The following is an 11,041-nucleotide window of genomic DNA, read 5'->3' as shown; positions in this document are numbered from 1 at the left end:
TGCGACCGTCTATCAAAACCGAAATTTATTTTGTTTACAGTGTTGGCAGGGGGTTTTGGAGGTACTCAAACACTTACATTTTTACAGTTCCTAGCTCGAAATGGTGTATTTTTAGGCGTATTTTATGACCTTTTTTCACTTTTATAGAAATAGAAAGTTAACTTTGACGATTTAAGTGTGTGTGGGGGGAGGAGGGGGTGCTAGTTAATTGAACACTGTTTGTTATATACAAAGCATTAGTCCTCATCGCAGCCCAATAAGCGTGAAATTTTAATGTTTCTGATAAAGTCAACAGTGCTTTCGCCAAACGTATGCATTTAAAACATATCATGCGAAAGCTTGTCTTACAATTAATGCATGAAGATTTTTCGATCATAAATTTAGTTCAATAATGCATCTTATGATTTTGATTAATCACGGAAAATCAGACAGTTATTTTCAAACAAATGCTCGGGGGGGGGGGGATATTTAAAGCTGCACTCTCACAGATATACCATTTTTACCACTTTTTTTATGTGTCTTGGAACGAGCCCATTTTTGCGAAAATCCATGGAAACCAGTAAAATAAGACTGCTGACAAAAATTAGATCGCAGATTTTTATATTTAAGTTAAAAAAATAATGTTTTATGCATTTTTCTTAAACCGTCTTATATCTTTGGTTTGCAGATATTTACGCAAAAATATGCGTAATCAACGACCAAAAATAAAAAAAAAGTTGTAAAAATGGTATATCTGTGAGAGTGCAGCTTTAAATTGGCATTACATAATACCTATTGATGACAATGTCTTTATAGTCGTATCTACATCAAGTGATTTATAACAACACCATTTGTCATGTACATACAAAAGCCAGTGTACGCGCAAAAGCCAGCGTTCTCCTATATACACAAATTTTCTTTATAAGGCGTGGCTTTAATTCATGAGTCAGTTCTGATGTACAATAGACTTGCTCTGCATAAATCCCATAGCCGGATTCCTAAATGAATTGTTCACATCGACGCAACCCAAGCTCCTCGGCATTTTTTCTCGAAAACAACCTCGGATGTATATGGACGGTTTACATACTCAGAAATCGGTATGTTTAAGTCCGTTGCAGGTAGATCGCGTAGTAATTAAATTTAGCAGTTAAACTTAATGACTTAACTCTTGGGAGTCTAAATTATGTTTGCAATAATACGCTTCACTGGCAATCAATTTAAACTTAGTTCAATACAAGCTAAAAAAATAATTTAATTAATGATATTATAAAAAAATTAACGAGCTACTTCTACTGATGCGGCATACATCCAAGGTTGTTTGCGAGAAAAATGGCCGAGGAGTTCCGAATGGCAAACAACCATGACTACAGCGGGGAATGACCGAAATACAGGAAGGCAATGCTAGAAAATTGCCTTCTAGAAAATTTTCAAAGGCGAATACTATAGTATATTTGGATACGTGTATAAGCAAATCCACAATTATTCGGGAATTTCAATATTAATTGCTTGACGTGTTTTTTTAACGATAGAACTGATGACTTCAAGTAATAAAAAAAATCAATCTGATATTTCCTATTACTCCCACGTATTCAATCTGATATTTCCTATTACTCCCACGTATTCAATCTGATATTTCCTATTACTCCCACGTATTCGATCTGGTATTTCCTTTTACCCCCACGTATTCAATCTGATATTTCCTATTACTCCCACGTATTCAATCTGATATTTCCTATTACTCCCACGTATTCAATCTGGTATTTCCTATTACTCCCACGTATTCAATCTGGTATTTCCTATTACTCCCACGTATTCAATCTGGTATTTCCTATTACTCCCACGTATTCAATCTGGTTTTCCTATTACTCCCACGTATTCAATCTGGTATTTCCTATTACTCCCACGTATTCAATCTGGTATTTCCTATTACTCCCACATATTCAATCTGGTATTTCCTATTACTCCCACATATTCAATCTGGTATTTCCTATTACTCCCACGTATTCAATTTGGTATTTCCTATTACTCCCACGTATTCAATCTGGTATTTCCTAATACTCCTACGCTTGAAAGTCCTGGTAATTAATTGTGTCAGACATTATGGTCTCATTTTGTAAGATACAATAAAAATCTTCTTCGAGAAAATCATAAATGCCGCCACATGTTGTATGCATGTTGTTGATTGCAAACTGCGCTCTGGAGAACCTATATGCATTGAAACATTTACATTCTAAGAGTTAGTTTAGACCCGCCTAGTGGCACCTTTAGAAATGGAACGATTTTCAAACACTGCATAAAGGCACCAATACAAACGAGATACTTAATAAACGAGGGAACACCTTTTCTTCTTTCGACCCTTAAGAACTAAAAACTGTTTCAAACATCACAATTTATTGACTTAAATACATTGCGGACGATGGACTTTTTGGAAGCATTAAATACAATCAGTGTGTTAACACAACAATTTTAAAGTCCACAAGCAATATTTGAATACTCACCAATTATTCGGCGGGTGCCAACTTCGGTGCGATAATAATATTGCGGGTACCATTGATCTCAATGCACCGCCCAAATCAATCGGGTGCTTGTGTGTGGTGATAGTATTGCGCCTACCATCGAACCCAATGCACAGCCCCAATCAGCCGCGCCTGCCATTTTTATACTTTGAATGCAAAAGGTAATTCTGAAGGATCGTTCATCCAATTCTTCTAGTCTGAATTTGACTGATTATAGATTTATGCAGCAGATTATCAACTGGCCATGCTGACGATTGACCACGGGCGCTGACATAGAACATTAATTCATTTGTAACCTTCCAATATTTTTTTTATATATTTCATACTATGGATACGTATTTGAGAATGTAATGATCTCTCTTTTCAGACTGTTTTTGATTTATCTTGGACATATCAATTGTCCGGTTAGCTTACTCGCCTCTCATCAAGGCGACCTGGTCTCCATTCCAAGTTAACATGTGCATCCCTGTCAATCCACAAGTTTTAGTTTATTTATTGGTTTTGAGTGACAGGTGAATATTAGGTTGAAACATGACGTCAGCATAGTGGTTAAACAGATTTCTTGTATTTATTTTGGAATCGTTAGGATTTTTTCATGTTTAGCTGCCTTAAAAGGAGTTTCATCATTATAATGAAACTATTACATAATGAATAACCACTTAATAAGTTATAAATTAGTTCCGACCTTAGGTTTTTGAGATATTCTAGGTATATTCTTTAGTAGCTGGGATTATCAAGTAATGAGAAACCTGTTAGATCGTAAAATTTCAACACGTTTTCATCATATTATATAACTGATAAACAAATAATGCAATACACAACTCATGATATTTTATTCAAGTAAACAACAACCACCGGCCCAAAATACCAAAAATGTACAAAAAAGATAGAAGTGTTAGTAGACATAAAAGAGTAGAAATCATTTAAACTATTACCAGATGAATACCAATTCAAAATATATTGTCTACGAATAATATCGAATTAAGGACATTGAAAGAATGCATGATATTCACAATCAATAACTGTCAAATTTTGATTCAGACGATGTACGATGAAATATGGATTTTTAAGAGTGAAATAACAATAGTGAAAATATAAATTTGATATTTTCACTGCAAAATAAGGAGTAAAAATAGCAACTTTCAGAACTACTTTTAAATTCCTTTGTTGTTACATGTACTTGCCTAGATCAAAACAGAACACTTAACTTCAAAGTCTCTCATCTTGTGGAGTATTTATATATACATAAATGATTGATATACAGTTGAAACCCGTTTGCTCGATGTCACAGGGGCCGGCCAAAATACTTCGAGCCTCGCAAATATCGAGCCAAGCGGGAATTCTTATAAATAATTACATAAAATCGGTCTTTCACATCCAGTTGGCGCCAACGCGGAACTCGAGCCAAGCGATATCGAGCCAACGGGTTTCGACTGTATTAAAGAAAGAAATGAGATGCGTAAACAGAAACAGTATGATCAATGTGTCATAATGCAACAATGTTAATGTACAATTGCCGATATATAATGATATTCAACATGATTACGAGCAAGTTAATCCGTATACACAACATTGACAATGACACATACAGCATTGATAATTAACAATTGATCCAGATAAACGAAACATAGATCATCCAAATTTACGCACACATAATGATGATAAGAAAACACTTATTAGGAAGCCATCTCATTTGCTGAGTTGATGATAGTACAAACAGAATGTTCTGTAACAACGAAGTTAACGCCTGCTCTCTACATTGTCCGTTCTTCCATTTCTTCACTGGCCTAAATAGATCTCGACAAAATAAAAAAATGTTGTTCCTCAGCTCCAAACTGTCATTATCCATGTTGTAGGCGAGCTATTTATTATTATGTTTGAAAGCCACATCAGTTCCAGTTTTAATCTGCTCGAACCACGTCGCTGTGTGTGTAACGGCCACTGTATCACAGCGAGTGATTTCGATGTACCATTGTCGGTTAGAACTGGCAAGAGCCACACGCAGTGACCGCCGGGGTTTGGTTTGTATTCTAGATGTTTTCCAAACATATGTGTCCTCCACAGGTTGTCCCAGCAATTGTGTGGCGGTGGCTGCGTCCTCTGTAATCTGCATGTACAGGTCCTTACCTTTGACACGATACTTGTGTTTAAAGACCACCTCTGTATCTGTTTTCGATCTGGGGCCGTATTCAATAAGCAGCTTAGTAAATATTTTCAACTTAGTGAGATTTTTGTAATTTTCGACATCAATTATTTTTCTAAATTATTACTTTTCATCAGATTTATTCATATGTATACATTGGTTAGACCATGATCTTGCTTATTTTCATAATTTCGGTGTACAAACATCGTTCATTTTCTTAAAATTCAAATTAGAAAAAAGGCAGTTTTTCACTAAGTTGAAAATTGTTACTAAGATGCTTATTGAATACGGCCCCTGAACATCATGTTTGAGCTGTTAACAGGTCGTTCATAAACGACATACGAGCACTTATCTCATACGGCACTTCACTGCCATCCCTGTATTGTCTTTGGATATAAAGTTTAAGCAATCTGTTACCAGTCGTTTCCTCCTTTGCGAAATAAGCCAACGTCGCATCGTGATCGTCGTTTGATAGGAACTCATCTTCTATGGTAATGATTTCATCATTTTCCTCCAGCTTTATTTGCTCGGCAGCGCTGCCCTCTATCACGTTTGAAAAGAAATGCTTGTATGTTTTAAGATTGTTGATATCTTCGATGCCTTGGTATATTGTCAATGTTGCCCCGAAATCAGCAGAATTGGCCAGTTTTATAGGGTGAGATTGTACGGAAACGCCCGTACAACACCGTTTCCAAAATCCACAACAGGAGTATTTTACGTCTATCAAATCATCCGGACTTGATTCTTCAGGCACTTCTCTTTCCATCCTTGACAGTCACTTCAAACCAATTTAATGTTCGATGTGTATACAGTGTAAGACTGTAATAATTATAAGAATCAAATGCGGTGACCTTTATATATACAACTGACTGTGGAAATTCCGTATACACCATATTTAGCATGTTTACGCGGAAAAATCACCAGTAATTTACAAATTTTTCATAAAAGCCGTCTTTTACAGGTGAATCACAGCCTGATATGACATGAAAATTTAAAAAAGAACATAGGTAATCAAATGAATTGTCAAACATTTGACTCATATCATATGCAAATAACGTCACCTTAATGCAAGAACTCAATACCTGTTTTTGTTGGTAAATGCAGTTATTGCGTTATTGCATTAAGTTAACGATTGTAAAATAGTTTTATACGGTGATTATCTGCTGTCCTATTTATAAAAAATTTTACATAACGCAATTGTTGACATTAAGTACAATACGCTACCTTATGTAATTGTATATGAAGCATTCCGACTTCTCGGCCAATTACAACAAAACTACCTTGAGTGACAATTGTATGGTCCTCTTTTAATGCAGCCGAGGTTTTACTCGAATGTTAACTTAAGTCGAACTTATTTTTTTTTATTTTTTTTTGAACTTTTAAGTTGGAGTGGTGATCGTTTAATATGGTTCTAATCATGCCCCCGTTTGACTTTATTTTCACAAGAAACTTATATACGACGAGATTTCCTGCCTAAGTAATCAACTTTACTCCAGGAGCAAATACGTGCATGAACGCAAATACCCAAGGGGGTATACTTACCCAGAATCATATTTACCCCTAGGGCAAAAAAAAACGGGATATAAACGCAGCATAAGTATTTGAAGGGGCATCTTTTGTTACTGTTGTATTTGGTTAGAGTAAGCAATCAAAATGCCACAAAGGTCCTTTTACTGTTAGTAGTGGGTGCAACGCAAATTATTTTTGCGGAATTTTAAGCGAGTGGCATGTCCAGTGCGAAACATATTGGCATATACTTTTAGTACTTCTGTAGTTTCGAAGGATATTTTGACTTGGTATAAATACGCCTATCCGGGGGCTAGATGTATAAGCTTGTCTTGGGGTTAAGCCTAATATGTTTCTAGAGGCATTAACAAAAAGGTTATTGGATGTATAACCTGTTTTTTTACTAATTGAAAATGGAAAATTCCGTGACTTGCAGCTGCGTGTTAGTCAAAATATCACCCTCCCCTGATCTGGAAAGTCCTTTGTTCGGCTAAGGCTTTCATGGAGACTTCTTTTTATCTAGTTTCAGTACCAGTGTGTCAACTGCGGCCTGGGCGCATGTGAGGTTGGTCGGTGGTCGCTAAGCCGGACAAGTAGGTTTTCTATGTTACCACACACCACAAGACAACACTCTCGTGCAACTTCGTGCCAACGAGAGTGACTTAGTATCAGTGCAACAAGTTTCGTCTCAATCGTTGTATAGAAAATAAAGTTTAAAATAATCATAGACGTATGTGCTGGGGCTGTATTAAAAAAACACCTTAGATTTCACTTTTATAACCTCCGCAATACTCAAAAGAGACAGATCGTTTTCTTGGGGAAGGGGGTGGGGGGCTGGTAAATTGGGGTCCTGTGTGACAGTGATATGCACTGTTGTACGTTAAGAGAACCAGGCTAGCTCTTAACGCGGGCTATATTTGATGTGTGCACTATGCTCCAAAAAGATTATATGACTGACACTCTTATCGGAGCACTCCCCAAATTGGCCTTACCCGAGTACGAGAATAAATAAACACAAAATAACCCCAAAACAATTACTCCCAAAACCCTTGAATTCTGATCTAAAAACATGTGAAATCGAAGATGGTAATTGTATACATCTCTGACTAGGTATCTAGCCGATAACCTACTTCCAATGACCTTGACCAGTGGAGTTGAAATTGAATTTTATGTATTGGTACCAATCCTAGAAAATCATTGGTAATTTCCCGCTTCATAGGTTGTTTTCGTCGATACGTCTCTTCTATTCAGCTGAGGCTGTCCTGTTAGCGCAGTGGTTAGCGCATTTTTTCGGGTACACCGGTTTCTCCTTCAATATAAGACCACACTATCGCACAACATCGTGCCAACTAGAGTGACTTAGTATAAGCTATCATAGCTTTCTTCACAAGCGTTGTAAAATATATAACGTTTAAAACTATTAAGTTAAGGGGTTATATCTAGGAAATAAACCATGTACATTAGGGGAAATAACAATTTCAACAACAACAATAACAACAACAACTACAACAAAAAATAACAACAACAACTACAACAACAGCAACAAGTACAACAATAAAAAGTACAGCAACAACACCAAGTACAGCAACAACAAGTACAGCAGCAGCAACAACAACAACAACAAGTATCGTACATAACCAGACAAACCTTTGTCAATACAAAAACTGAAAAACACAAGGAGTTATTTTAGTGTTTTTTTTATTTTGTTTTTAATTCAGCTAGTGTTAAAAAAGTATCACATTGATCGAAAGATCGACATTTACATTTACTTGTATAATTATATTTGTACATGTTTCAACTAGATCATTTGCATGTATACCTGTGCATGATTCAAATGTAGTAAAACATTAGGGGAACATTAGGGGAATTCTGAGCGAGTTCGAGCAAACGATGTTCAACTGTGTATATATTATTCTCATTGCAGACTTTTCAGCGGGAATTTATTGAGAACTAATATATTTATTGAATCTGATAAAGTGATCAAGGCTATTGCCATATTAAGACATTAAATGCGATGTTTCAATATTATAATGATAACGTATCTTGTCTTATAATATATATTGGTTGTTTTGTTTTGATCATGCGTTGAGTTGAATCTTGAATCTAATGATTTGGATAAATATCATTTTACCAAGCATTTGCTCACGGAAAACCAGAAATATATTTCCAAACACACGCGTTGGAGAATACCAATTACAATTGGCATTACAGAATAACTATGTCTTAAATTAACAAAAGAGATATCAAAAGATTTTTAACAAAAATATTTGTTTTGTTCATACAAAAGCCAGTGTAACAGTAAAAAACTTATGACTTTGTTTCATAAAGCGTCGATAACAGTCACGAGGACGCTTTAGCAGATCCTGTTGTTCTCTAAAACTTTGGACTTGTTCTGCCTAAATCCCCTTGCCTGATTCCTGAATAGATGAGCCATATCGACGAAACAATCATGAATACAGAGGGGAATGCCCGGTAATTACAGGAAGAATACACACCTGCAAGATTCAATGCCAAGTGTGACAATCGCAGACTCGGTTTGACTGAAGCTATCTAGTGACAGCAATGGTAGGTGTATCACCGCACAACCGGTTGAATAGTTGGCATTTTTTTTTCAAATCTTGTCTGTGAACTTTAATAACAATTCAATGAAAACTACAGGGAAAAGCCTAAAATTAAAACAAAAACTTATAAAGAAGCACAAGACAATGGTCTAATCGACAATGAACTAAAGGCACAAACCACAAACATCACATAGTTACTCAAAAAAACAAAAATTGCACGTTGATGACTGCAGATTACTCAACACTATAGTATTTGGAAATGCGTGGTATTTGTTATATTTTAACTTTTATTTATTCATCCATTCATTCAAACATGTTTATATAAACTTCACAAAACGCTAGAAGAATTTTAATAGGACAGTTTTTAAGTAAGATAGTAGCAAATCGGCAATGAATTGAGGAATTTAAATATCACACGGATTGGCGTGTTTAGCGTGTTTTATTTTAACAATAGCTCTGCTAACATAATCAGAAAAAGATTCAATCTACTACTTCCAATTACTCCTACGCTTGGAGATCCTGATAATTTAATGAGTCAGACCTTGTGATCTCTTTTCGTAAGAGACAATAAACATTCTTCTTCGAGAAAACCATACATGCCAGCACATGTTAACTGCATTTTGTTGATTGCAAATTACGCTTTGGAAGAACCTATATGCATGGAAACATTTCTATTTGAAGAGTAAGTTTAGACCGGCCCAGGGACTTCTTATGTAATGAAACGATTACCAAACATAACACGAAGGAAACAAACACAACGAGAGACTTAATCAACGAAGGGAACACTTTTTTCTTTCGATCCTGAAGAGTTATAAACCTTTTCAAACACAATAATCTACTGACTTAAACTCATTGCGAAAAATATATATCTTCGGAAGCATATGAAATAGTACTTAAAGGGCAATTTTTAGGTTCACAAGCAATATTTTAAAAAGCCGGTGTTGGGATGCAATGATTGTGTTGTGCCTACGATTGAATGGGTGAGGAATCCCGTTACTTAAATGAGGCTCTAACATGGGTCACCACGGGTCCAAAACGATGTTAACATACAAGTAAATGACATTGATTTCAAAATGACTTTCTTAACGGAAACGATATAAACATATTTCTTAGCTTATGATAAAACTACGCTATGTTGTGCTTCTAAACGTGTAAAAAAATCCTCACCCTAATGGATCACAATACACCGACTCAATCAACCGGGACTCCATTTTTATGCATATATAAAGGTGTTTCTGAAGGATTGTTTTAGTTCTTTAGACTATATTGCATTCTATAGGACCTTACTCACTACCACCATACCTGTACTTATTGGTCATTCCTGTTATCTTGGTTGTTTTCGTTGATTTGTATCATCCTTTCAGCAATAAGTTACGGCGTACATAGCCAGGAGAAGTACATGAGAGACAACAACAATATCTGCCTTATCATACTTACTATGATTCTTGCAAAACAAGCGACGCCTATCAGAAAAAATATCACAAATTGGTTTATATACGTAAGGAGTCGGTGTATATTTTTTAATACATTTTGCCAGCTATACTATGCAAGTAGTATCATTATACTAAAGTGATAAACTGCAGAAACAAGCTCAGTAGCAAAATGTTTAAACATAAACCCGGTTGCATGGCATTGGGTAAACGCCTAAGACATACAGCACAAAAAAAATCCCAAACAAGAAATATGGGAGAACAGCACACAACTACACAAACAGCATACATACTATTTATAAAAAACTAGGTATGTTTATCAAGGATTATAATTTTAATGTACATAGTTATTTTTTGTTGACACTTTGAATGCATATTCATGTATACTGCCTTTTTATGATATCATTCAAAAATGATTATCGTTTACAGAAGACATGTTTTGTAGATCACAGTGCGACCTTTTGCAACATGAAAATAATATAGCCACCTTGTTTTTGTATTGTGTTTCCTTTAATTGGACGTTCTAATCATCTTCTCATTAACTGGTCATCGTATAATATAGTCTGAATATCTACGAAAACAACAAAGCCAATTTGGAACTGACAAATACATTCTGCAGGGAAGAACCAGCGGTCAGTGGTCAGCGTAGTCAATACATAACATGCACTGTACGTCTACAATTATTCAAACAATGGAACAACAAACTACTATTTGAAGCTTCGACTAGCTGAAAACAATTTTGATCAACTCAGTTAATTTGTTTTTGTCTGTCGTCCTCCATCAAACATGGCTGTATTTGTTTCATTTCTTTAGAACTCTAGAGGTGAAGTAGTCCAAATTGATTTGTCTTGTGTTAACTACAATCAGTAAAGTACAGTGACAGTTGCATGTAATCATTTATGTATT

The sequence above is a fragment of the Mya arenaria genome, chromosome 11 (assembly GCF_026914265.1).
Source record: "Mya arenaria isolate MELC-2E11 chromosome 11, ASM2691426v1".
Taxonomy (NCBI): domain Eukaryota; kingdom Metazoa; phylum Mollusca; class Bivalvia; order Myida; family Myidae; genus Mya; species Mya arenaria.
Note: the sequence above shows the minus strand (reverse complement) of the source record.